This window comes from Palaemon carinicauda, chromosome 7, assembly GCF_036898095.1.
Source record: "Palaemon carinicauda isolate YSFRI2023 chromosome 7, ASM3689809v2, whole genome shotgun sequence".
NCBI classification, from domain to species: Eukaryota; Metazoa; Arthropoda; class Malacostraca; order Decapoda; family Palaemonidae; genus Palaemon; species Palaemon carinicauda.
Window position 1 is genome coordinate 133,279,301 of NC_090731.1, and position 25,915 is coordinate 133,305,215.

The following is a 25,915-nucleotide window of genomic DNA, read 5'->3' on the forward strand; positions in this document are numbered from 1 at the left end:
GCATATTCTTTACATATTCTCCTCTGTTGTCATTCATTCTGACAACACTGAGATTACCAAACAATTCTTCTTCACCCAAGGGGTTACTGCACTGTCATTGTTCAGTGGCGCCTTTCCTCTTGGTAAGGGTAGAAGAGACTTTTAGCTATGGTAAGCAGCTCTTCTAGGAGAAGGACACTCCAAACTCAAACCATTGTTCTCTAGTCTTGGGTAGTGCCATAGCCTCTGTACCATGGTCTACCACTGGCTTAGGTTAGCGTTTCTTTGCTTGAGGGTACACTTGGGCACACTATTCTATCTTATTTCTCTTCCTCTTGTTTTTTTTTAAAGCTTTTATAGTTTATATTGGAGATATTTTAATGTTGTTACTCTTCTTGAAATATTTGTTCTTTTTTCCTTTCCTCAATGGGCTATTTTCCTTGTTGGAGCCCTTGGGCTTATAGCATCCTGCTTTTCCAACTAGGGTTGTAGCTTAGCAAGTAATAATGATAATCATAATATGATGTATCAATGAAATTTATCTCATTAAGGTCATTCAAATAAAAAAAAATGCCTATCTTCCTTTTAGATATTTTGAATGAATTGCAATGCTGTCTCCCATTGCAGCTAGCAAAGGTTTTCCTCCAGCCTTGCCTTGCTTTCTTGCATTCTGGTGATTCTCTTATATTTGAGGTTGATAAAAGGTTATATGAACAACTAGGTATTAGAGATGAAACAAGATCATAACTGAGTCAGGTTTTGAAAATCGTACAATGATCTTTCCCCTCAAAAGTGCGAAACCTTCCATACAACATCTTTGGGACGAAAATTTAACTTTCACCCCTGCAATGAAATCATCTATATTTCTGCAGATGTTCTGTAATTCTAGTATCCATTATATTTTGATTAATTTATTGCTATTTTTGTGTAACCTGAAATATAAAAGCTCACCAAGAAATTAATAAATACAATGGTTATTGGAGTTCAAATTAGGATGTTTGATAATTAAGGTACAAGAATGGATAATTTTCAATATTTAACTTAGCCGGTGATTATATAGCTGCAACTCTGTTGCTCGACAGACAACTCTACGGTAAAAACTCGCCAGCGATCGCTACACAGGTTGCGGGTGTGCCCAACAGCGCCATCTGTCGACCAGATACCCAGTTCTCAGTGTAAACAAAGACTCAATTTTCTCTCTGTCGAGGTGTCGACAAGACGTACTTACTCGCTGTTGCTAAACTGGAGTTTTTTCACATCTAATTGGTGAAGTACTTGATTCTAGTTTTGAGCTTTCGCTGTACAGGGTTTCTCTTCACACAAATCCTTGAACTCTTTTTGATAACGGATTCTTTGTTGATGACTTTTTGATAGTTTTTTGAATTTCCCTTTGACCAATTCAAAATGGCTGACCCTTCACAAGTCCCCAAATTTAGGAAGTGCAATGCTAGGGACTGTTCAAGGCGTCTTCCGAAGGCTTCTATCGACCCTCACACTGTTTGTTCCAATTGTCGGGATAAAACCTGCCAATTGGAAGATCGGTGTGAGGAGTGCGTTGGCCTTTCGGAATTCGATTTTATCAAATTTCAAAAGTATACACGTAGGCTAGAGAGAGATAGAGTTAGGAGAAGTTCTTCTCGTTCTATTGATATTTCCTCTCCTCATGCCCCACAACCTATTCCTTCCCCTGTAGTGGTTGCTCCTAACCCCCCTCCTGGCACTCAGGAACCTTCGATGGCTGATATGATGCGTGCCATCCAGGCTCTGGGTGAGAGAGTTGAGTCCCTTGCTAGTGACCGTAATCAGCTCATGGCGAATGTGAAGGAGCTTAAGTGCAAAAGTGCAGTGGGAAGTGCTAAAGTGCCGAGTGATAGTGTTGTGGATAGTGTTGCGCTTGAGGGTTCGTCTGTTCGTGCCTGTCGTCCTCCTAGTCCGGGACCTCTTGCAAGCTCCCAAGTCCAGGGGAGAAGCAATGTCGTACGACAAATGGGTTCGAGAGGCTTTAATCAGCGAACAGACGTTCCCTCCGTGGTATCGGGCGTATCTACCCAAGATCGCTCCTACCTAACTAAGACGAGAGAGCCCATTTATACCTCGTCTTCGGAAGGTGTTTCTTGCAAGAAACCCTGGACCAAGGTCTCACGACGTTAAAACGCAAGTCGGTCCCTTCAGCGCAAGTCCAACGGCCCGGTTGTAGCCACTGGGTCAGTTCGGACTCGCTGCCGTCATCCGATGACTGCTCACCGCCTAAGAGAGGCAAAGCGGTACCGCTTCAGACAGTAACACCGTCTGTCGCCGCACCTGCTCCCGTAGACCCTAAGTGGTCTCTACTGCAAGACATGCAGTCTAAACTGACGTCTCTAATGCAGGACTTTCGTGCGGAGAAGGTTGCTGCCGCACCAGCTAGTGCAGTACCTAGCCTACAACCTTCCACACTATCGGTTGTGCGTCCTGTGGACGCTGAGGTAACCTTCTCACGCACACCAGTTGAGAGAGTTCCGCCACCCATGCGTTCCATTGTGATCTGCCAGCCGCATGTTGACGTTAAGCGACGCACGGAGGTCTCCGTTGACGTTCGGGAGGTTCAACAACCGTCAGAGTTGCTTTGTTTTGACGCGGTGCGTCAACCTCCGCAACCCAGTGTGGTTTCCACTGCGCACCCACACCAGTCCAGACAGTCTGGAGTAGACGCTGTGCGTCCCCGCGCTGCCATGGTTGTTGCCAGCTCACAGACTGGGCAGCAGTTCCATGACGTTGCGTCCGGCTCAGTCACGCATGCACCCGTGCGACCGGACTCAGCGAACCAGCCGTTACCCACTCCGTTGCCGTTTCCTCATCAGTTATCGGATGAGGGACTTTCTGATGATGATGTTGCGGCACACATAGATGAACCACAATCAGAATTGGACGAGCCTAAGTCTACTCAACCCTCTTTGGACTTTAGGAAAGTTTTGGCCATTTTCAAAGAGATGTTTCCGGACCAGTTTGTTTCTGTGGCTCCTCGTTCTCCTCCGTCAGAGTTTGTGTTAGGCATTCCGTCTGCCACTCCTGCCTTTACTAGACTCGTCCTCGCACGCTCGTCCAAGAGAGCTTTGCGGGTGATAGGAGAATGGTTGCAGTCCAAGAAGAGTTTAGGGAAGACAGCCTTTACGTTTCCCCCTGCTAGACTCTCTTCTAGATCGAGCGTCTGGTATGCTACGGGAGAAGTTCTCGGCTTGGGAGTTCCTGCCTCTGCCCAGGGCGACTTCTCAAGCCTTGTAGACTCTCCCCGCCGCCTTGCCATGAGACGCTCAAAGATATGTTGGTCATCTTCGGACCTGGACCACCTTTTGAAAGGTATCTTTAGGGCCTTCGAAGTTTTTAACTTCTTAGACTGGTGTCTAGGAGCCCTAAGCAGAAAGATCTCTCCGACAGAGAAAGAGACTTCCTTGCTCATTATGTCCTGCATGGACAAGGCCGTACGTGATGGGTCTAATGAGCTTGCTGCATCATTTGTGTCCGGAGTCCTTAAAAAGCGTGAAAACCTATGCTCATTCCTTTCAGCTGGAGTTACACCGTGCCAGAGATCCGAGCTTCTTTTTGCTCCTCTTTCCAAGTGCCTTTTTCCAGAAGACCTGATTAAGGAAATAGCCGCTTCATTGATACAGAAGGACACTCACGATCTTGTTGCGTCCTCCACTCGCAAAGCTACCCCTTTGCCTACCTTGTCAGCTAGACCAAGGATGGACACTCCAGCGTCCCGTTTTATTCCGCCCTTTCGTGGCAGAGCCTCCAGCAGAGGAGGTGCTCGTGCCGAAGGGAAACGAGGAAAGAAGAAAGGAACCAAGTCCTTTAAGGGCAGAGTCTGACTGCCCGCTTCTTCAGACAGCAGTGGGAGCCAGACTCAAGAACTTCTGGCAGACCTGGGAAAAGAGAGGCGCAGATGCACAATCTGTGAAGTTGCTCAGAGAGGGGTACAAGATCCCTTTTGTACGGAAGCCCCCTCTAGCAACGTCTCCCATCGATCTCTCTCCCAGGTACAGAGAGGAAGACAAGAGACGAGCCTTGAAACGGGAAGTGTCTCTTTTACTAGAGAAGGGAGCGGTGGTCAAAGTCTCGGACCTTCAAACTCCGGGATTCTACAACCGACTCTTCTTGGTGTCAAAGAAGACAGGAGGGTGGAGGCCGGTGCTAGACGTCAGTGCTCTGAATGTCTTTGTCACAAAGCAGACGTTCTCCATGGAGACCACAAAGTCAGTCTTAGCAGCGGTCAGAAGGGAAGACTGGATGGTCTCTTTAGACCTAAGGGACGCCTACTTCCACGTCCCCATCCACCCGGACTCCCAACCTTTTCTGAGATTCGTTTTCGAAAAGGTTGTCTACCAGTTTCAAGCCCTGTGCTTTGGCCTAAGCACAGCTCCTCTTGTGTTTACGAGGCTGATGAGGAATGTAGCCAAATTCCTTCATTTAGCGGACATCCGAGCCTCCCTCTATTTGGACGACTGGCTTCTCAGAGCTTCTTCCAGTCGTCGCTGTCTGAAGGATCTAAAGTGGACTCTAGATCTGACCAAGGAATTGGGTCTCCTTGTCAATATGGAAAAGTCACAACTGGTCCCATCCCAAACTATTGTGTATTTAGGGATGGAGATTCACAGTCTAGCTTTTCGGGCTTTTCCGTCGGCCCCCAGAATAAGCCAAGCCCAGTTATGCATCCAGAACATGCTGAAGAAGGAACGATGTTCAGTCAGGAAGTGGATGAGTCTGATAGGGACGCTATCATCCCTGGAACAATTTGTGTCATTAGGAAGACTACACCTCCGTCCTCTTCAATACCATCTAGCATTTCACTGGAAAAAGGACAAGACGCTAGAAGCGGTCTCGATCCCCATTTCCGAGAAGATGAAGTCTTGCCTGACTTGGTGGAAGGACAGTATCAACTTAAGAGAGGGTCTTCCCCTGGCTGTTCAGACTCCCAACCACGTTCTCTTCTCGGACGCATCGGACGCAGGCTGGGGCGCGACATTAGACGGTCGGGAATGTTCGGGACTATGGAACTCGAGTCAAAGGATAATGCATATCAACTGCAAGGAGCTACTGGCAGTACATCTGGCCTTAAAAAGCTTCAAGTCTCTCCTTCGAGGCAAAGTGGTGGAAGTGAACTCGGACAACACCACTGCCTTGGCGTACATCTCCAAGCAAGGAGGGACCCACTCACTGACGTTGTACGAGATCGCAAGGGACCTGCTCATCTGGTCAAAAGGTCAAAACATATCACTAGTAACGAGGTTCATCCAAGGCAACTTGAATGTCATGGCAGATTGTCTCAGTCGGAAGGGGCAAGTAATTCCAACGGAATGGACCCTCCACAAGGATGTATGCAAGAGACTTTGGGCCACTTGGGGCCAACCAACCATAGATCTCTTTGCAACCTCGATGACCAAGAGGCTCCCAATATATTGCTCACCAATCCCGGACCCAGCAGCAATACATATAGATGCCTTTCTCCTAGATTGGTCGCATCTAGATCTATACGCATTCCCACCGTTCAAGATTGTCAACAAGGTACTGCAGAAGTTCGCCTCTCACGAAGGGACAAGGTTGACGCTAGTTGCTCCCCTCTGGCCCGCGAGAGAATGGTTCACCGAGGTACTTCGATGGCTAGTAGACGTTCCCAGAAGTCTTCCTCTAAGGGTGGACCTTCTACGTCAGCCACACGTAAAGAAGGTACACCAAAGCCTCCACGCTCTTCGTCTGACTGCCTTCAGACTATCGAAAGACTCTCGAGAGCTAGAGGCTTTTCGAAGGAGGCAGCCAGTGCGATTGCTAGAGCAAGGAGAACATCCACCCTTAGAGTCTACCAATCGAAGTGGGAAGTCTTCCGAAACTGGTGCAAGTCAGTATCTGTATCCTCGACCAGTACCTCTGTAGCTCAAATAGCTGACTTTCTCTTATACCTAAGAAAAGAACGATCACTTTCAGCTCCCACTATCAAGGGCTACAGAAGCATGTTGGCATCGGTCTTCCGGCATAGAGGCTTAGATCTTTCCAACAATAAAGATCTACAGGACCTCCTTAAGTCTTTTGAGACCACGAAGGAGCGTCGTTTGGTTACACCTGGTTGGAATTTAGACGTAGTACTAAGATTCCTCATGTCAGAAAGGTTTGAGCCGCTACAATCAGCCTCCCTGAAAGATCTCACCTTAAAGACACTTTTCCTGGTATGCTTAGCCACAGCTAAAAGAGTCAGTGAGATTCATGCCTTCAGCAAGTACATCGGATTTTCGTCAGAAAAAGCTACATGTTCACTACAACTTGGTTTTCTAGCCAAAAATGAGCTGCCTTCTCGACCTTGGCCGAAATCGTTCGATATTCCCAGCTTATCGAATATGGTAGGCAATGAACTAGAAAGAGTCTTATGCCCTGTGAGAGCTCTTAAGTTCTATTTAAAATGAACTAAACCTTTACGAGGCCTATCTGAAGCTTTATGGTGTTCAGTTAAGAAACCATCTTTGCCTATGTCAAAGAATGCTTTATCCTATTTTATCAGACTGTTAATACGAGAAGCTCATTCCCATCTGAGTGAGGAAGACCAAGCATTGCTGAAGGTAAGGACACACGAAGTTAGAGCTGTCGCAACTTCCGTGGCCTTTAAGCAAAATAGATCTCTGCGAAGTATAATGGACGCAACCTATTGGAGAAGCAAGTCAGTGTTTGCGTCTTTTTATCTAACGGATGTCCAGTCTCTTTACGAGGACTGCTACACACTGGGACCATTCGTATCAGCGAGTGCAGTAGTGGGTGAGGGCTCAACCACTACAATTCCCTAATTCCATACCCTTTTAATCTTTCTCTTGAAATGTTTTTATTGTTGTTTTTTGGGTTGTCCAGAAGGCTAAGAAGCCTTTCGCATCCTGGTTGATTTGGCGGGTGGTCAAAGTTATTTCTTGAGAGCGCCTAGATTAGGGGTTTTGATGAGGTCCTGTTGTATGGGTTGCAACCCTTGATACTTCAGATCCTAGGGGTCGATCAGCATCCTAAGAGGATCGCGAGGCTCCGTAAGGAAGACGTACTTAAAAGGCAGAGTAATTGTTCAAGTCGACTTCCTTACCAGGTACCTATTTATTTTGTTTTTGTTATTTTGATAACTTCTAAAATGAAATAAAAACTCTTAGCTCATAAAAGTGTAAACATATATTGCTGGTCTCTACCCACCCCCCTGGGTGTGAATCAGCTATATAATCACCGGCTAAGTTAAAATATTGAAAAATGTTATTTTGATTATAAAATAAATTTTTGAATATACTTACCCGGTGATTATAAATTAAATGACCCTCCCTTCCTCCCCAATAGAGACGCAGTGGGACGAGGAGAAAATTGAGTCTTTGTTTACACTGAGAACTGGGTATCTGGTCGACAGATGGCGCTGTTGGGCACACCCGCAACCTGTGTAGCGATCGCTGGCGAGTTTTTACCGTAGAGTTGTCTGTCGAGCAACAGAGTTGCAGCTATATAATCACCGGGTAAGTATATTCAAAAATTTATTTTATAATCAAAATAACATTTTTCCCTGCTGTTCTTGGTTGGTGTATACTCTTCTTTCTTAACTATGTGTAGCCAGTTCCTTTGAAGTTTTGCATTCTTAGGGAAGGAAAATGCAAAAACCTTTGAGTTCTTATTGTAATTCCTCTGACATTGAGGCACACAGCACTTGTTTGGAATAAAACAAAGCAGATGGGAAATTTATTTTCCCGGTAATGATCGCCCATGGCTCACCTCACCTTGATGGTGAAGATAATCTTCTTGATCCCAGTGGCCTGGCCTTCTCTATATATGGCTGTCCTCACACTGTTGTAGGTGGGTCATTGAAGGAAAAAAAATAGGAAACGTCTTAGAATGATAAGCTCTCTTTAGCACAAGATCTGTTATCAGTTGAGCTTCCAGATAGTATTTCCAAATATTAAATTACAATTAAACTTGTACAGTTAGAAATTATACCCTTTTTATATTACCCAACACCATGTATTTAAAAAAAAATTAACTAGTACTGTTAACTTATAAGATTGATTTACATAGAAAATAGATAATACCAAGGCTTTACTTTATTATACTACATCCCCTGTAGCTACCACTGCACCTTAAGATCTTAAGATAACCTGGTTTCTTTAAGAAAATGCTTAGCAAAAACTTATTTGGCAAGTCATTGAGCTACTGCTAAGACTTTCCAAAGGAAATTTCCTATGGAAATTGAGAGGTAGCCATTCTTTTAATATTATGAACCCTAACCTTCAAGCCTTTCATCTGACTTGGATTGGATCCAAAGCCCTGTGAGCCTGTTTTTCAACCCTCAACAAGAAACTATATAACGTTCTTGGAGGGAGGACAACTTGAAATTGTAATCCCATGCAGCCAATTAGAAATCATTCCACGAATGTATTTAGTCTTGTCCAAATAACACTTAACAACTGTCAAAGGACAATGCAATCTATTCACTGAAGGAAGTGCACTTTCAAGTCCCTGTTCATCAGTCCTTTTGAAAGTACCTCCGCTTCTCCTTCTACAGTACGGTGTACCATTTCAAGACTCTGTACTTCGAACTGTGTGCGGCTCCTAAAGTGTTCACTCAACTGTTCATCACGGTAGTTGCTTGAGCCAACTCGCGAGGGATATGTCTTTTGATGTATCTCGACAGTTGGTTGATCCTGCCCTCCTCTGAGAGGGAGTGGCTCCAGGATCGAGATTGTCTTCTTGCATTTTCCTACGGTTTGGGAATTGTGGTAAACTGGGAGAAGTTGCATCTCATTCTCAAGTAGAGATTGAAGTACCTGGGCATGTTAGTAGATTGGGCAGCAGCGAGAGTCTTTCCTATAGACTATTGCATTAGGAAGCTCAGGGAGGTTGTGCGACCCTTTTTATGCAAGCTAGTTGTTCCACCTCCATAATGGCAATGTTTTCTCAGACATCTTTTCTCGTTGGAAAAGCTTGTTCCTCACATGCGACTCCACCAGAGATCCCTTCAGTGGTGCCTTAAGGATCACTAGGTAGCCAACAGGGATTCCCTGTTCCATCCTTTGCTAGTGTCACAGGAGATCTGGTGCGATCTTGCCTGGTGGCTCTATGAGAACAACCTCACCAGGGGAGTCCCACTTATTTCTCATCTCCAAACCTACATCTGTACTTGGACGCATCAATGGAGGGTTGGGTTGCACGCCTGAAGTCCTTAGTCGTGTCAGGAGTGTGGTCCGAGGAGGACAGGCATCTGTACATCAACATTCTTGAGATTCATGCCACTCTCCTAAGCCTGCAAGCGTTCCAAGAACATCTAAGGAGGCACTCAGTAGTGCTGATGAGTGATGGCCTGACTGTAGTGGCTCCTATCAACAAGCAGGGAGGCACAATCTTGCGCCTCCTCTGCAAGTTGACGAAGCAGCTCCCTGTCTTCTGCTTACCCATTCCGAATCTTAGGCAGTGTTTGAAGACGCTTTCCAACACCCTTAGGATCACCTGGACGTGTACGCCTTTCCCCTGTTCAGCCTAATTCAGCCAGTAATCGACAGGGTGTTGATTACGCAAGGAATTACACTAGGAATCAGAATGACTGGTGGCTCCATGATAGCCACACGCTTGGTGGTATCCCGATCTCTTGCTCCTCTGGTTGAGGTCCTGCAAGAGCTACCCCCTTGTCCACTCTTCACATTCAGTCACATCTGCGAGGTACCACCAGTTCATGGAGTAGTAAGCACTTCACGGGTGGAGACTAATCCAGCATCTCCGCCAAGTGAAAAGTGTTGTAGAAGTGATATTTCTCCAGTTGGAGCGTCTCTAGCACTGGTCATGCTTTTGCTTGTCTTGTTCTGCTGGGATAATCACCTCTCAAATGTGGCCATCAAAGGCTAGTGGTCAGCCTTGATTATGGTCTTCAGTCACTTCGGAATTGTCTGTTTATAAGGAGTTTTGAAGAGTCTTACCCATCTTGGGATCTCAGGCCACTGGCGTGTGATGTAACCTTAGTCCTCCGGGGTCTTACGCATACCCTGTTCAAACCCTTGAGAAGGTCGTCAGATAGGGATGTGACACCCAAGACTGTCTTCTTGGTAGCCCTAGCATTGATGAAGAGAGTGAGTTGCTTGTTCTCACTTAGATAGTCACCCATGCTCATGGATGGAAGGCAGTCTCCTTTAGTTTTGTGCTGGAGCTTATATCCTAGACTCCGTGTCCGGCGGTGCATGACTAAAGGCTCGAGTCCTTCTCCGTCCCCTCCCTCTGGGAAGTGTCACGTAGGGAAGTAGATGAGATGCTCTTGCTATCTGAAGAGGACCCAACACGTCCGCTATGAGTGTAGGAGGTTTCGTTAGCACTGGCAGGTCCAAGAAAGGTATCATGAGACAATCCGTAAAGCAGCTTACACCTCATTTGACAAGAGTTTCAAAGCACTGCAAGGATCAGCACCAGCTAGGACCATGGCTCACAAAGTCAGGGGTATTTTCCCAATTCTCTCTATCAAAAGGAACCTGTCCGTGTGGCATGTTTTAAGGGCAGGTATGTAGAAGAAGTAGACCACCTTTATGGCCTTCTACTTGTAAGAATGTACTCACAAGTCCCTTGACACATTTATACTTGGACCTTTGGTGGCTGCTCAAATCATTGTGTAGCAAGTCCAAATCCCCTATAGAGAACAGATTGCATCTCATCTATGATATTGCTTTGACATAAGTTGGGAATAAATATAGAATAACTGTCTCTTCTTTCTTCAACTCCTCTCTTGGGGTCAGCAATCGAAGTTGTACATGCTAGTTGGAGCAGATGCTGGTAAGTTACTCTTCAGAGTACCATTCTTTGTGACCAAAGAAGTGTATCTCCCCATCCCCCAAGCGAGCTGGGTGGATGGCGAAACAAACACTATCCCATTACTCGTATTTGATTCTCTGACGATTCTCTACGGGAAAGGTTTCTTTGATTTTGGTACAGTACGAAAATGTTGTACTGTACTTCCAGGATCCTATCAGTTTTTCACCCCATAATAATCAGATAGTGAGTGGTAGTGTGTTTGCTTCGATTCTCCCTACCAGATCAAGCGTTTTAAAATTTTTAGAGAAGTTCCAGAGTCTTTCATTTTGAATTTAAGGTGAATTCCAACACTCACACCAGTAAGTTTCCTTAATTAAAGGGCGGGAGGGGTTGTATGCCATGTAGGAACAAATATAAACTTTTAAAAGTAATTTGTATTTTTCCTAGCCATACAGACCTGAGTCCTTTTATATAACTTCCCTCCTCGAACCACCCCTCTAATTCCTGGGTTAAAATATCGAAAGTAAAGCAGGAACCAGTAAACCCCTGATCCCACTCTCGCTGAATAACTGCTCGTTATCTGTTTCAACGACCAATTCCAGCTTACTCAGTCGTAATCTCCCTAATTAAAGGACTAGGGCTTGTATGGCTAAGAAAAATAAAAATTATTTGATATTTTACCTGGATATTAATAATTTCATTTTCATTGCCTCTTTCACATCAAATATCCAGCACTATCTCTGTCTTTTTCTTCTCTTGCTTTGCAGCACTTCTTAATCTAGTATATTTTCTTCATCATATTTTATTTTTTTTGTTAACCGGACAAAAAATATTTTAAAACATGCCGTTACTTTTCATTCACAAATTCTAACCTTTTTAGCACTTCTTAGCATTTAAATTTCTCACTGTTGTAATTCTTCTTATGTCGCATATATTGTACTATGGAAACTATTCATCTCAACAACTGTAGATTTTTTCTTTCATTTGCATTCAACTCACTTACTCCTTAAAAGAGAGTTAGTTCAGTAATTTATTTATAAAGTATTCCAACTAGATTATCCTTCCCAATTCTCTGCACAATACCTCCTACCTTTTTTGATACATTTAATCTGTGACTATACCTTCTCTTACCGTACTTTCAACTTTTATGTACATGTACAGGAGGTCCGTTGGGTCACGATAATCTCGCGTTATGATTATTTGTTGTTACGAATGGACTCCAATAAGGTACTAAAAAAATCTTCTTAATTCAATTTTGAGTTACGATGTTTTGTTCGTTGATATGAAAAACTACTTGCCGACGCGGAGAACAACTTATGCCGCAGAATAGTACATTATGCATTGCTTTAGCATTAGTTTGCCCTATGTCTGTATGATACGCATTTTAGATTACGGTGCACATTTTTAGATATTTTCGTGCGTTTTTTGTGTATTATGTCTGGAAAGTGTAATGGAGAATTCTGATGGCTTCAGGCAAACCAACCTTAGGAATAAAGGTAAGGGATTGTTATATAGTATGTACTGTATTACTTATTGTCTACTAGTACAGTATTGTATAAGTGTAGGTACACTACTGTATAGGGTACAGGTACTACAGTACAGTATTTGTATGTACAGTTTAGGGTACAGTAATTTATGAATGGATAGGGATTGTTTTCTTTTTTTGTAAAGTGCTGTATATTGTACATATAAAGTATGTATGTATGTACACACAGTATGTTTCATATATATATATATATATATATATATATATATATATATATATATATATATATATATATATATATATATATATATATATATATTCGTAACCCTAGTACCTCCTTTATTCATAAACTAATCAGCTGCTTCAATTGTTTCACCCTCCCTTTTAACATTTTTCTTCCATCCTAGTTTCCATTCATCCTCAGCCTTACTCTTGCTCCCATTTACCTTCAGTTTTTTCATCTTCCAAACACTTTCAAGCTCTCACTAGTTTCTGTAATTTTTCTCGACTACCCCCTAATCAGTACATGTAGGTTAACCAGGGCACCAGCCTCCTTTTGAGATACTACCGCTAGAAATTTATGGGGTCCTTTGGTTGGCCAGACAATACCATATTGGATCCTTGTCTCTGGTTACGGTTCATTTTCCCTTTGCCTACACATACAAGTCTGGTCTATTCTTTACAGATTCTCCTCTGTCCTCATACACCTGACAACACTGAGTTGTTCCGTAACCGAAATACAAACCACGCTATTTACATTGGATATTACTTTCGGCGTAGCTGAAATGACGAGCCATTAGATTTTAACGAGGGTTTCCTACCCTGCGCTAGTTAGCAGGGGTAGGGGGAGGGGTAGCTTGCTACCCCTCCCTCCCTCACACACCGGTGAAATGTCTCACTTCACTTTTGGCTCGGACAATGGACAGACGTCTCTGTCTTCGTCCTTGCTTGGCAGCCATTATTTGTTTTGTCTTTACTTAATCACTTACTTTTCTTTTACTCAATATATATGTAAACATTTTTCGTGTTTATGTATATATTTGAGTATAGAAATCAGTAAGTTTCCTTTTCAGAGTTTGTGCTTGTGTGTGTAGTGTACGATATCTCCGTGGAGCCCTCGGCAGTTAGGCCACCACGGTGTAATTTTATGGGTTGCGATCGAGTTTGACTACGGTCTCTCTCTCTCTCTCTTTGCGGTCGTTCACCCTTTACTACGTTACCTTTACTACGTCTGGGTAGCTTCCTTCCTGTGTGGGTGGGGTTGCTACGCCATACGTTTTGTCTCAATTAGTTTATGTATCTAATTGTATTTGTTGATTTTTCAGCTTTTGTAGAACGATTCCTTTCGGGGTTTTCGTTCTTTATTTAGTGTTCATTAATTTTTAAATTACATAATTACATAATTATAATTGTTATAATTCTGTGTTGGTTACAGCTCTCCTTCCGTGAGTGTAAGTGGTTGTGAGGGCACGTGCCTGTTGTGTAATTCTTGTGTTCTTTTCCCTCGGGATTCCTCTTCGGAGCCTTCCCGGGTGAATGAATGTTAACTAATGATTTTTGTTTTTATTTTTCACAGTTACCGATCTAGTTCGTTTCTGTAATGTGACAACGGAATGAGCTGTCTTGTTGAGGCATGGGGATTCGGCTGTTGCTGCCTCCCCTATAGATCTTCGTCAGGGGCGTGTCTCCTTCCCCTGGAAGTACTCCCGTGACGAATGACAGCTCTCCAGTTCATTTTAGAGCACTCAGGAGGCTCGCCTCCTTGGGTGGGTAACTTTCCTTCCGAGGGAAGTTTTCCTGTCCAGGCTTGAGTTTTTTCCCCTTTGGGGGGTTCTCCTCTTGCCTTTATTTCGTGTGACTATGCTCTTGGTGCTGAGCGGTCGCACCTGCAGTTACGCTCAAGGGGCTGGGCAACTGCAGGAGCCCCTCTTCGGAGGATTGCTCTTTTTTGGTCACTGGCTGACCCGTCTCTTCTACGAAGTGTTTCTCTTTCGTTCGCGAGGGAGTACACTCTTAGAGACTCCTCTCGGAGGACTCTTCTTCTGTTGTTGCTGTTGGCCGCCTTTGCCGTAAGGCTCACCGTCCGCTACGTCGTAAGGACCTCCTGTCTCCCTATAAGGGTGCTAAGAGGCGCCTTTTTTAATCTTCTCCGTATGCAGCCTGCAGCTCCTACCTCCTTAGATCTCTCCGGGGATCGATCTCCAACGCCTTCCTGACCTTCCGCCCCTGGTGCTGATGGACAGCAGTCTGACCTCGTCATCCGACGGGCAACGGTCCCTTCGGGGTAAAGGGTTGCCTCACACGGTGGGTGCTTCCCTTGCGTGTCAGGGTTCCCCTGCGCGCCCTTCTGCAGTGTTAGCGCACAGGCGCTCTCCTGCTTGCTACCGCTCTCCTGTTCGTCAGCACTCTCCTGATGATCATCGCCCCACTGCTCGCCAGCGCTCTCCTGAGGACTCCGAACATCCTGCTGTTCCTGTTGTGCGCCCTGCGCGCCATCGGTCTCCTGAGCGCTCTAGATCTCCTGCCCGTCAGAGCGCACGTGCGGTTCCAGTTCCTGATACGCGCCCACGTTCGCCCGCGCGACCTAGAACTTCGGTTCAGGTCTTGGACAAGGACTCTTCTCCTCGCCCTCGCGATCCGGCTCGTCAGCCTGCTCCAGCACAGCAACGCTCGCGGTCGCCTACGCGTGCTTCTAAGCTACTGTACGCACAGGATTCCACGCGTCGCCCTTCTGCTCGCCAGCGATCACCAGCTCGCCAGCGACCACAGACGCGTCAACGTTCGCCTGCTCGTCAGCGATCTCCTGCGCGTCAATGATCCCCAGCGCGCTATCGATCTTCCACGCGTTTCAGGTCCCCTGGACACCATCAGTAGCGATCTAGCGCTCGCCTGCTGTGGACCACGATCTCCGGTAGCTGAGTCTTACCGTAGATCTTCCTCCTGCTCGCCAGCGCTCACCTTTACTTCTGTCCTTCTGTGCGCCAGCTTTTTTCAATCGCCAGCGCACATCTGCGCGCAGTTTCCTGTCACGCACCTATGGGCGCCAACGGTTTTTTCCTGACCGTCCAGGATCGCCTGATTGACAGCTCGCATCAGCGCTCACCTTCCTGATGCACCTGCACGCCTTCTGATTAGCACGATGCGCGCTAACCATCCCTAGTCTCTTACGCGTCAGCGATCTCCTACTCGCCCGCGCGATTCTTCGCCTGCGCGCTAGCGTTTTGCTAACGCACCACCGCTCGCCAACGCGCCGTCGCTTGCCAACGCGCCAACGCTTGCTGACGCGCCATCGCTTGCCAGCGTGCCTTCACTTGCCTACGGGCCATCGCTCGCCAAGACGCGCCATTGCTCGTCAACACTCCATCGCCCGCCTACGCGGCATCGGTCTTCCGACCGCCTGCGCTCGCCCGCGCAATCACACGCCCACGTGCCTGCGCGACCGCACGCCCACGTGCCCGCGCGCATGCGCACCCGCACACATGCGCTCCAATGTTCACCCCGCGCGCGAACCGACGGTGTCCCATCGTGCGAACCGACGGTGTCCCATCGCGCGAACCGACGGTGTCCCATCGCGCGAACCGACGGTGTCCCATCGCGCGAACCGACGGTGTCCCATCGCGCGAACCGACGGTGTCCCATCGCGCGAACCGACGGTGTCCCATCGCGCGAGCGCCAGCTCGATTCCTGTAGTAAGCCATTGCTTGCCTACGTGTCGTCGCTCGCCTGTGAACTGTCGGATTCCGACCGCCAGCTCTCACCCTTCCAACCACGCCCACCCTCCTTCTGCGCTCCCCCGCGCACTTTCGTCTGCGCTCCTGCGTGCCCGCGCACGGGCGCTTCCACGTTCGCCCACACACGAACCATTCATTTACCATCACGCGAGCGCTAGGGCGATTACGACCGCGATTCCTGTCTGGGTTTCGCAACACGGCCAGCCTGGCGAGTCTTCTGGAGCGCGTATGTCCAGGATACGGTTTCCACCCCGTAAACGCGAGCATGGCTCGTGCTAGAGCAGGAAGAATCTTCAGGGAGGTCTGTGCAACATTCTTCTGTCCAGAACCTGGGTTAGTCCTTTCTCTTCGTTATTCCCTGGAGGGATCTTGCCAGGGAGTTTTCCTTTCGAGATTTCTCCGTCGTGCAAGGGGTGACTGGTTTAGCCCTTCCTCTTCACCTGTCGTGGAAGGGGCTTACCAGGCCTTTCCCTCCTCGGTTGCGACCCGAGGTTTTGTACTAGGAAGCCCCAGGAAGACCTTGGTTACTCTCCGCCTCTCGGACTCAAGCACCTTTGCGTTCCGTCGCCAAGTTTCGAACTTGCGGGCAACCTCGTTGTTGGAGCATCTAGATGCAGTGTCCGAGGGCTTCCTCTCGGGTGTCTCATCCGTGAATGTCGACAAGCTCAGACGCTCTTCCATCCTTGGGAAGAGCTTGTTTTGAGCCCAAGGACAGAGAAATGGACTTTTGTTGGGTGAAGGAAGTCGAATTCCGTTTTCACTCCTCCAAGGCGCTTACTTCCAGACCCTGCAGGCCTCTGACGCCTCTTCATTCAGCCTCGTCAGCCTAAGTTATCGGAACCGGCTACGGCAGCTAAGACAAGGTGTACAATAGCAGTCCCCTCCTGTCAGGGACAGGTAGCACGGGAGACTCTCCCGGGGGGCCATAATCCTAGAGGGACCGGCAAGTTCACAAACTCTAGGATTGGCAATCCCCCTTGCAGGTCTCACTCTGGGGGGATGCCTAAGGTTACTCGTCCGGATAACGGCCTCCCGATGCCGATTCCTGCACGATCTCCGTGATCAGCCAAGGATATCACGCCTCGCTCTTACCATCTCTCCTTCACTGTCGGCGAATCCAGTGTCACTGAGCCTCTATGCCATGGGGTCGGCAAGAGGTTTGCCCGTTGGGCAGAAGGATCCATGCCTTAGGAGAAGGTCCTCCATAGGATCGTCGACGGCTTCCCTCCCGGCTTCTTCAGTCGATCCTTTCTTCTGGGAAAGCATCTGAGTCGGGAGTTCCGTCGTCGACCTCTCAGCTCTGATCAAGTTTGTCGAACAAACTTCGTCTAGCGTGGAACAGCAGAGTCGATCAGACTGGTAACGAGGCTGCAGGACTCCTCAGGCCCTGGATCGGGAGGACGGGTACTTCCAGGTTCCATTCCATCCATCTTCCAGGAAGCTCTTGGAATTCAGCCTAGACTACAGGTGTTCCTGCTTAAGATGCGGTGTGGCGATCCCGCCGCGGCATCGCAGGTTTTTCCCCAGAGAACTCTCCCTGCTTTCCTCATGGCCGCTCAGGAGCAGGCTTCCGCCTCCTTCGCTTTTTGGAGGTCTGGTCAACTCCGGTAGGCTCGGTTTCGACCTTCTTCGACACCGGGACAAGCTTCCGGGTTTTTACCAAGAGTGAGGGATCATGGTAATTTGCCAGGAGCCTTCTCTACTTCTGCCTCAACATCTGGAGTATCTAGCCATGATATTGAGTCAACGGCCATACCACGTTGAAAACACCGCTTCTCGTCCGATCAGCGAAGTTAAGCAACGTTGGGTCTGGTCAGTACTTGGATGGGTGACCGCCTGGGAACACCAGATGCTGTTGACTCCTTCTCCGAGCCTTCCCTTCAGTTGACTGTGGCAAGGCTGAGGAGAGTCGCAGTACCTGTTCTCAGTCAAGGAGAACTTTCAGCCCTGTCTTGGAACGTTTCCTGGGTCTCTTTTCCTCATTGACCCGTCTAGTTCCGAACGGTCGCCTCAGGATAAGTTCCCTGTGAGGCGGCTCAAGTTCCGGTGGTATCAAGCAACGATTAACCGGACTTTCTGGTCCCTATGGGACCAGCGGAACGTTTAGACCTGCAATGGGTTGACCTATGGAACCTCTTGCATGGGAGTGGATATTCTCGTCCTTTCCCCACATTTGATGCTGTTCTCGAACTCGTCAAAGAAAAGGGGGGGGGGGCATGTTCTGGTTCAGGCCTATGGTCAAGACCTGAAGGGTACCTCCCCATCTTTCAGGCAGGCTTAGGGGCCGTAGTCTGGCCCCTCTACAGATCCTACAGATCCTGCCGAGTCGCTCCGTGCACGACGACTTCATGGTATTGGCGCATTCCAACCAGCAGGGAGGCGCATTTTCATACTTTCGCATCTTGCTGAGATGATCCGAGGTCCTCTCAATACCACTATCGGCTCGCTCATTCCAGGCAGAGGAATGTTCTCTCCGACTATCTGAGCAGAGCCTCACAGATAGAGAGTACCTGGGGGTCTTTGGCCTATAGTAACCAGCAAGTCCTGGCCTGGGGGACCTGATCACGACAGCCTGGAACTACAAGCTTCCGCTGTTCTTCCCCCCAGTCTCAGACCCCAAGACTCTTTGGCAAGATGCTTTTTTGTTGTCTGTTGAGAATGGGTCTCAACAAGATCAGGTTGTCTGTCAACCTTTCGATGGCCCTGAGAGCTCCGCTGTGACTATACTCAGAACGGTTTCCGGACTCTGCTTCCCCTGACGGAACTCCCGGGAGAGCTTCTTCCACGACACAGGCTACTCAAACAACCACACTACAACATCTTTCACGAGCCGTTGCATTGCTTCGGCTTCACGCCTGGAGATACTACGCCGCCCCCTCAAGAAGAGACAACCTGCTACAGTCGCGGAGCGGAGGTCGCGTCACCTGTGATAGTCATCCGCAGGGGTCTACCAGGCGAAGTGGAGAGTCTTCTGTGGTTGGTGTCGTGGGAGCGATACCTCTTCCCTTGAGGCCTTTTCTCCAGCAATAACGGAGTTATTGCTTTTCGGCGGGAGGAAACTCTTTTCCGCTCTCGGCAGTGAAGCCTATCGCTCAGCCTTTCCCTGGCCTTCAGGCTGAAAGGAATAGACTTTTTCCTTCCCGCTGGACCTTTCTTCACTCATGCGAAGCTGCGAACGTCCCTGCCCCCAGTCGGAGTGAGACCTCCTCCATGGAGCATGGTTCGGACTCTTTAGTCCCTTAAGAGATTTTCTCAAGAACCAGTACGTCAGGCCTCTGTCCGTATTCCGTCTTGGGGGACGGTGCTCCTGCTCACTCTGGCCTTGGCCAGTGTGTAAGCAATCTTCATGGTCTCGTACGACTCCGCCTTTCAAGAGAATAGGGGAAGGCAACATTCAGGTTCGCTCATGAGTTGTTTTCTAGACTTAGAATCTTGGAGTCCCGGACTTTCGGTTCGACTCCTTCAGGATTTCGAGTCTCCGTTCTGTATCAGATGACCCAAACCTTCTCCTTCTTGCCAGTAAAGGAATCGAGGGGTTATCTTTGAGAACAGCTGCAGTTTGTCCTCACGTGCAAGCCGGTTTGGGAGCACAGTGAGGACACAGGGGAGAGTCACCAGTATACCTCTTTAGCTCGTAAGGGCATTCATCTCGACCTGAATCCAGACCCTCCACCGTCACGTCGCCTTACATCACGATGTCGGATACATCGCAACGTCCCTCGCCTTCGAGTAGAACTACTCTGTGATGCAGGTACTACAAGTTGGAGTCTGGAAGCGTCTAATGACCTTCGCAGCCCGCTTCCTGCAGGACGTGACCCACAGGAGTATCGATACGTTTCTATCGCTCTGTGGTGGCTACACAACAGCTGGTCTAACCTCAGGCTCCTTTTTGGACAGGTAGCAGAACGTTGAGGGCATTGTTATCAGGTTTTAGTCTGCATGAACGAAAGTATGTCTGGCCCTTACTTCTTTCTTCATCGTCCCCTCTACTGGGGAAGCAGCATCCTGGTCTCTGCATAGCTGACCTCAAACCTCTGCAGGTAAACCATGCTTCCTTGTGTTCCGAGTATTGAGTCAATACTGTCGCGTCCCCCATACCCTGACGAGGTGGTATTGGGAACGTCCTAACCCAGAGTTCCTTCTGGAACTCCAGGTCAACTGCTTAGGACAGGTCACACTTTCTTCCTTCACACACAAGCTTATGTAGGCCACACGGTTCCTTGCGGAGCACGGAGCAAGGAACTTTTGAGGTGCAGGGACTCCTTTTCTCGAGTGCGACTCACTCGGATTCTGAGTCCCCGGGTTAAGCCAAAGCCAGTATGGCTTGGGACTTTCCACCCTTCCTAAGGGGTAAGTCACCCAATGTAAATAGCGTGGTTTGTATTTCGGTTACGGAACAAATGACAAATTCGGAGATAATTTGTATTTTTCCTAACCATACAAACCTTAGCTATTTACACATATTTGCCCGCCAGCCCTGTCCCCAAGTCAAGTCCTACCTCCAAGTGAAGTGAGACATTTCACCGGTGTGTGAGGGAGGGAGGGGTAGCAAGCTACCCCTCCCCCTACCCCTGCTAACTAGCGCGGGGTAGGAAACCCTAGTTAAAATCTAATGGCTCGTCATTTCAGCTACGCCGAAAGTAATACCCAATGTAAATAGCTAAGGTTTGTATGGTTAGGAAAAATACAAATTATCTCCGAATTTGTCATATTACCAAACAATTCTTCTTCACTCAAGGGTTCAACTACTGCATGGTAATTGTTCAGTGGCCACTTTCCTCTTGGTAAAGGTAGAAGAGACTATAGCTATGGTAAGCAGCTCTTCTAGGAGAAGGAGACTCCAAAATCAAACCATTGTTCTCTATTCTTGGGTAGTGCCATACGCTCTGTACCATGGTCTTTCACTGTCTTGGGTTAGAGTTCTCTTGCTTAAGGGTACACTCGGGCACACTATTCTATCTTATTTCTCTTCTACCCTTTTTGTTTAAGTTTTTATAGTTTATATAGAAAATATTTATTTAAATGTTACTGTTAAAGTATTTTATTTTTTCCTTGTTTCCTCTCCTCACGGCTATTTTCCCTGTTGGAGCCCCTGGGCTTATAGCATCCTGCTATTCTAGCTACGAGCAAGTAATAATGATAATAATAACTTGCTAACCTCAGCCATTTTAAACTCCATTTTTACTTCTCTTCATCCATAATGATATTAAACAGCCATGAGGACATCACCATTCTCTTTACAGACCAGCTTTTACACCAAACCAATCACTCCCAAATATTTATAATAACACAAGCTTTGCTTTCCTTATAAAAACTTTTTTTCAACTCAATAACTTTCCCTCTTTACGTTAATCCTCAAAACCCCATCATTACCTCATAATTAATTCTGTCTTAAGCTTTTCTTGACCTCTTTATCCTTCCAGATATATCACAACATTTCGTAGCAAACACTTGAATCCCACACCGCCCTCTGCCTAAATGTACACTGCTACCTCTATCATTCCTATACTTCCTTCCACTATTATCCAAGTACGTATTACGAGGTTGGTTGCATGATGCGTTCTCTCTAATACCTTTTATCAAAGGCATCCTCTTCTGCCAAACCTCTTCTCTACATATCGTCCTTCACCTTATCTTGCCATCTAATTATTTGCCACCCTCTTGATCCCCTCCCCCTAAAATGTATCTCCCAAGCCCTCCTCACTCCTTCCCCCACCATCCATCATCAACAAGGGCCCACGCCATGTCTGTCTCGATACTTATAATCTTTACTATACCTGCTATTTTTCTTATTTCATAATTTTCCAGTCTTTCAAACAGCGATATTCCCATAAGCCACATCAACATTCTCGTCTCTGTTCTGTCAAGCTTGGCTTCCTCTTGTCGTCTTAGAGTCGTGGTTTCTGGTCCATACAATATTACTGGTCTTATTACTGTCCTATACAGTAGATCTTGACTTTTAGGTGATTTGGTATTTACTTTTCACATACCACTCCCACTACCTCTGTCCACTTCCCTCAGACAGTTTTTATCTCATTCTCAACTTCAGCCTCAGATCCTCCCTCCTGACTTATAGTAGATCCCAAGTATCTAAATTGTTCCACATATTTTGTAACAGTCTTTACTTTCCTGTATGGCTATCCTGTCCCTACCTTCCTTACTGCTCACCATAACCTCAGTCTTATGCACATTTACCTCCAAAGTCTCCTGCCACTTTACAACCAAAGTCTCCTGCCACTTTACAACCCTTTTCTAAGTTTTCCTCATAACCATTGCTATTCACCAAATCATCTGCATATAGAGAAACTCTCACAACTCTTCATCTCTTATCTTTTCTCTTAACACATCCATGACCAACATAAATAAAAACGGGTTGCTTAATGCTCACCCCTGGTGTATTCCAATGCTAACTTCAAAAGTTTCTGTTTCCCCAATTGCTTTTATTACTTTTACCCATGTTCTTCTGTACATCATCTCAACCATTATAACCAGTTTCTCTGGTACTCCTCTTCCTCAAGCATAAAAACATTATTTCTCTTGGTATTCGATCATAAGCCTTCTCTAGATCTACAAAAATCACAGAAGAGCATCTGGTTTCCCTCCAGCCTCTTTTCCTGTGGCTGCCTTACTGTATAGATGGGATTTACAGTCCATCCTGTTTTTTCTCAATCTTTATAATGTTAAATCTCTCTCAATTCTCATCTAGTAGGCTCTCAAAAATTATCTAACCATGATCTATTATTTTAATTCCTCTCCAATTGCTACATTACATTACATCACTTTTCTGCCTAAATGTAGGTACTATTAGACTCTCCTCTCAGTCTTTAGGCATTATATCCTCATCCCATATCACTCTTTAACAAATCAAGCATCCATTCTTCCTACTCCAGCTAGTGTCTTGACCATTTCAATTTGAAAGTCAGATGCACCTCGTGCTTAACCATTTTCTATCTTACTCAATCCCTGCTTCACTTCTGTATTCCATAACTCCATCACTGGCCCCTCCACCCTTTGTGCTTCTCTCAGTTCCTCACCCTCATTTTCAGTATTCAATAGTTGTTCAGAGGATTCGTTCCATCCCCTATTGTCTTCATCCTAATACCTATGCAGTATATTTCCATCTCTATCCTTGATGACTTCCATTTGCCCCATTATCTTTGATGACTCCCAGTTGCCCCAAATCCTGTCTTTGCCCTTTCCTCAAGTTTGAAATCTTATAAATATCCTTTTCTCATTCCCTTGTTCCTAGCCTTTCATTCAATTGCTCTACCACTCTTCCAATACCTATCCCTACATCCTTCCTCAAATCTTTTTCCTCTTCTGTACTATTCCTTTGCACCCTGTGTATGCCTTACTTTCCAGTTCTTAAATGCCTTCACCTCTTAACTGATTTTTGCACCTCTCTGTCCCTCCATCATTTTTCTCCTTTTGACACGCCATATCTGCTGATTCCTCCCATTAGTTTCTGTTTCCCTTACACACATTTTTTTTTCATATCCATGCAAATATTTTCCACTTTTACCCTGTTCAACCCCTCTCTCTCTCTCTCTCTCTCTCTCTCTCTCTCTCTCTCTCTCTCTCTCTCTCCTTCCTTTTAAATTGGTCACCCTTTAATCCTTTAAGGTCACAAACCTTAATTATACATACGTATCTTTCTTTTCGAGGTTTTTCTACCTCATTTTAAAATCCGTCACTACCAGTCTTATGTTGTTTAGCAAATGCTTCCCAAAAAATCATATAACAGTCTGTCACATTTGTTTGTCAAATCCTCTAACCAGGATGTATCCTAATTGTCTTTCCACTCCACTTTATTAGGTGCTTATCCAACTTCTGAAACCAGGAGTTCGTACATGCCAATTAAGAACTCTGAGCCATCTCTAATACTGTATACAGTATAACCCCTGTTTTTATTTCTAATTCCAACCCATGACCTCCATGTAACTCTTCGTATCCACCCCTTATCTTCCTTACTGTGCCATTAAGTCTGCTGCTGTGGTTACCTTCTCCTCTTTCACTGTTCTAATAGATGCCTCAAACTCTTGTCTAAATCATTCTTTTTCTTGTTCCTTGCAACCTATCTGGGGGGGGGGGGGGGGTTTCCTGTGTTGAAATTATATTTACCATCTGATCCCTTATTACCATTGGAATCTTTAAAATCCTATCATTTATTCTCTACGTCTACCACTTTTTTTCTGAGAGTCCTATACAGTAATGGTTTTCTTTAAAGACTCCTATCTTACACATTCCGTGACCTTATGTTGCTATAATTCTTTCAGTCTTATCCAGGCATTTATACTGTATGTGAAATAATCATTACTCTCATTCACTTATCTAAAATATCTCTCACATCCAGATATCTTATAAACCCCTGTCACCCAAAATGTGCCATTCTTTCACCAGCATTTTTTTTTACATCAAACCGTTGCTTTTCATCCTCTACAATAACTTCAACATTTTGTAACCATGTGTTAACCAGTCACTTTTCCACCATGGTACTGTCCTTTATCAATCTTCTAATTTCAACAAATACATTGAAAATACTTTTTCCATTGACCCCAACATTCATTTCAGACATCATCTCTCCCTATTCATCTTTTAAACTGAGCCCCAGTTGTTCAATGACCATACTCCCTATTCTTGAGGTTCTTGCTCACACACCTCAATCCATATTAATGACCTCCTTGTGTGCCTCACTTTTGTGTTGTGCTGGAAGTGAAATTTCCTCTTATTTTCTTTTTCCTTTCACAGAAACTGTGATTTCCTTATCCTTCATTTTACTTGTACTCTCCCCTAACCATATTCATATTCATTTTAACCCCAAAACTCTCCCTGTTGTTGTCACCATATAGCATAGACGTTTACAAGCTTTTTGTCTTCCTTCATTTCCCCCCTTTAAATTTGTCCCATATTTAATCCAAAATTCTACTGGTTGTCACCCTTTAACTTACCAGAATTCTTAACTTATTAGTTAAATTATAATAGCATGTTTTTACTAGGTTGCTATTTTAGACGTTACTTTTAGACAAAATCTGAATTTGATTGATAAAACAAAGGTAGGCCATTTCTTAGTATAATCTGTTAGTTGCTTTGGATTATTGTTGATTTCGAAGTCTTTAAGACATTCAATTGCTGGCTACAAAATAGTCTGTCATTTATATGACACTGATACTTATCAGATGCAGCTGATAAGGGGGGGGGGGGTTAGGGAGGGGGTCTATCTAGTTCTGGTCAACTTATCAATTTCGCTGAGTCAGTTATTACAAATTTACTGCAAGTTTTTTTTCCCACGGTCATCTAAGTACAGCCATATTAAGAACATATGTTGATTGAATGCGATGTCTTAATGTGATTATTAGTTTCCTTAAAACAAGTGATTTTTTTCTTATTAGAATAAATATTAGCGACGTTGTTGTGAACAAAACATTGCAATTCCGTAGAATTATACATAGATCGTTTATCATTATCAATAAAGTTTTATCATATTTCTTTGGTAATTTCCAATTTGTTCGTTCAATTACTTAACTCTCGTATCTTAAAGTTTGAATCTTTGTAAGTTATTCGTATTTGATAAACAAGGAGGCTGAGAATTGACACAAGTGTTTATGACGTAACGAATCAATGTCTTGACATTGATGGTGGTTAATATGTTAGAATGGCGTCAATTAATCCGATTCTTATAACACTGGTAGCGTATTGCGGCTGATGAATGAGGTTTTCTAAAAGAAATTGAAAGTTAAATTAGTAATAACCTTTATCATTTTACAGCGATGAAAGTATGTATGCGATTAAGCGGTCTAAAGTCTTTCGCCATTGAGGCCGACTTGATTCAACCTGTATTTTGTGACAGTTGCCACGTGTTATATTTTGCCCCATTTATATCTGCTTAAGGAAATATCTTTTATAATTTTGTTGCAGTGTTTGAAATTACCGAATATCGATATTTATTTTTGGGTTG

General features: G+C 45.6%; 1 protein-coding gene and 1 non-coding gene across 4 annotated transcripts in view; both read left to right on the forward strand.

Moving 5' to 3' along the window:
- Window positions 1-25,915, forward strand: part of LOC137644017 (cellular tumor antigen p53-like) — a 113,542-nt gene that overhangs the window by 27,421 nt on the left and 60,206 nt on the right. The gene's annotated exons all lie outside the window — the stretch shown is intronic.
- On the forward strand, window positions 17,703-17,821 carry LOC137644680 (5S ribosomal RNA). The gene has a single exon (XR_011045171.1). It is a non-coding gene; the product is annotated as a 5S ribosomal RNA (ribosomal RNA).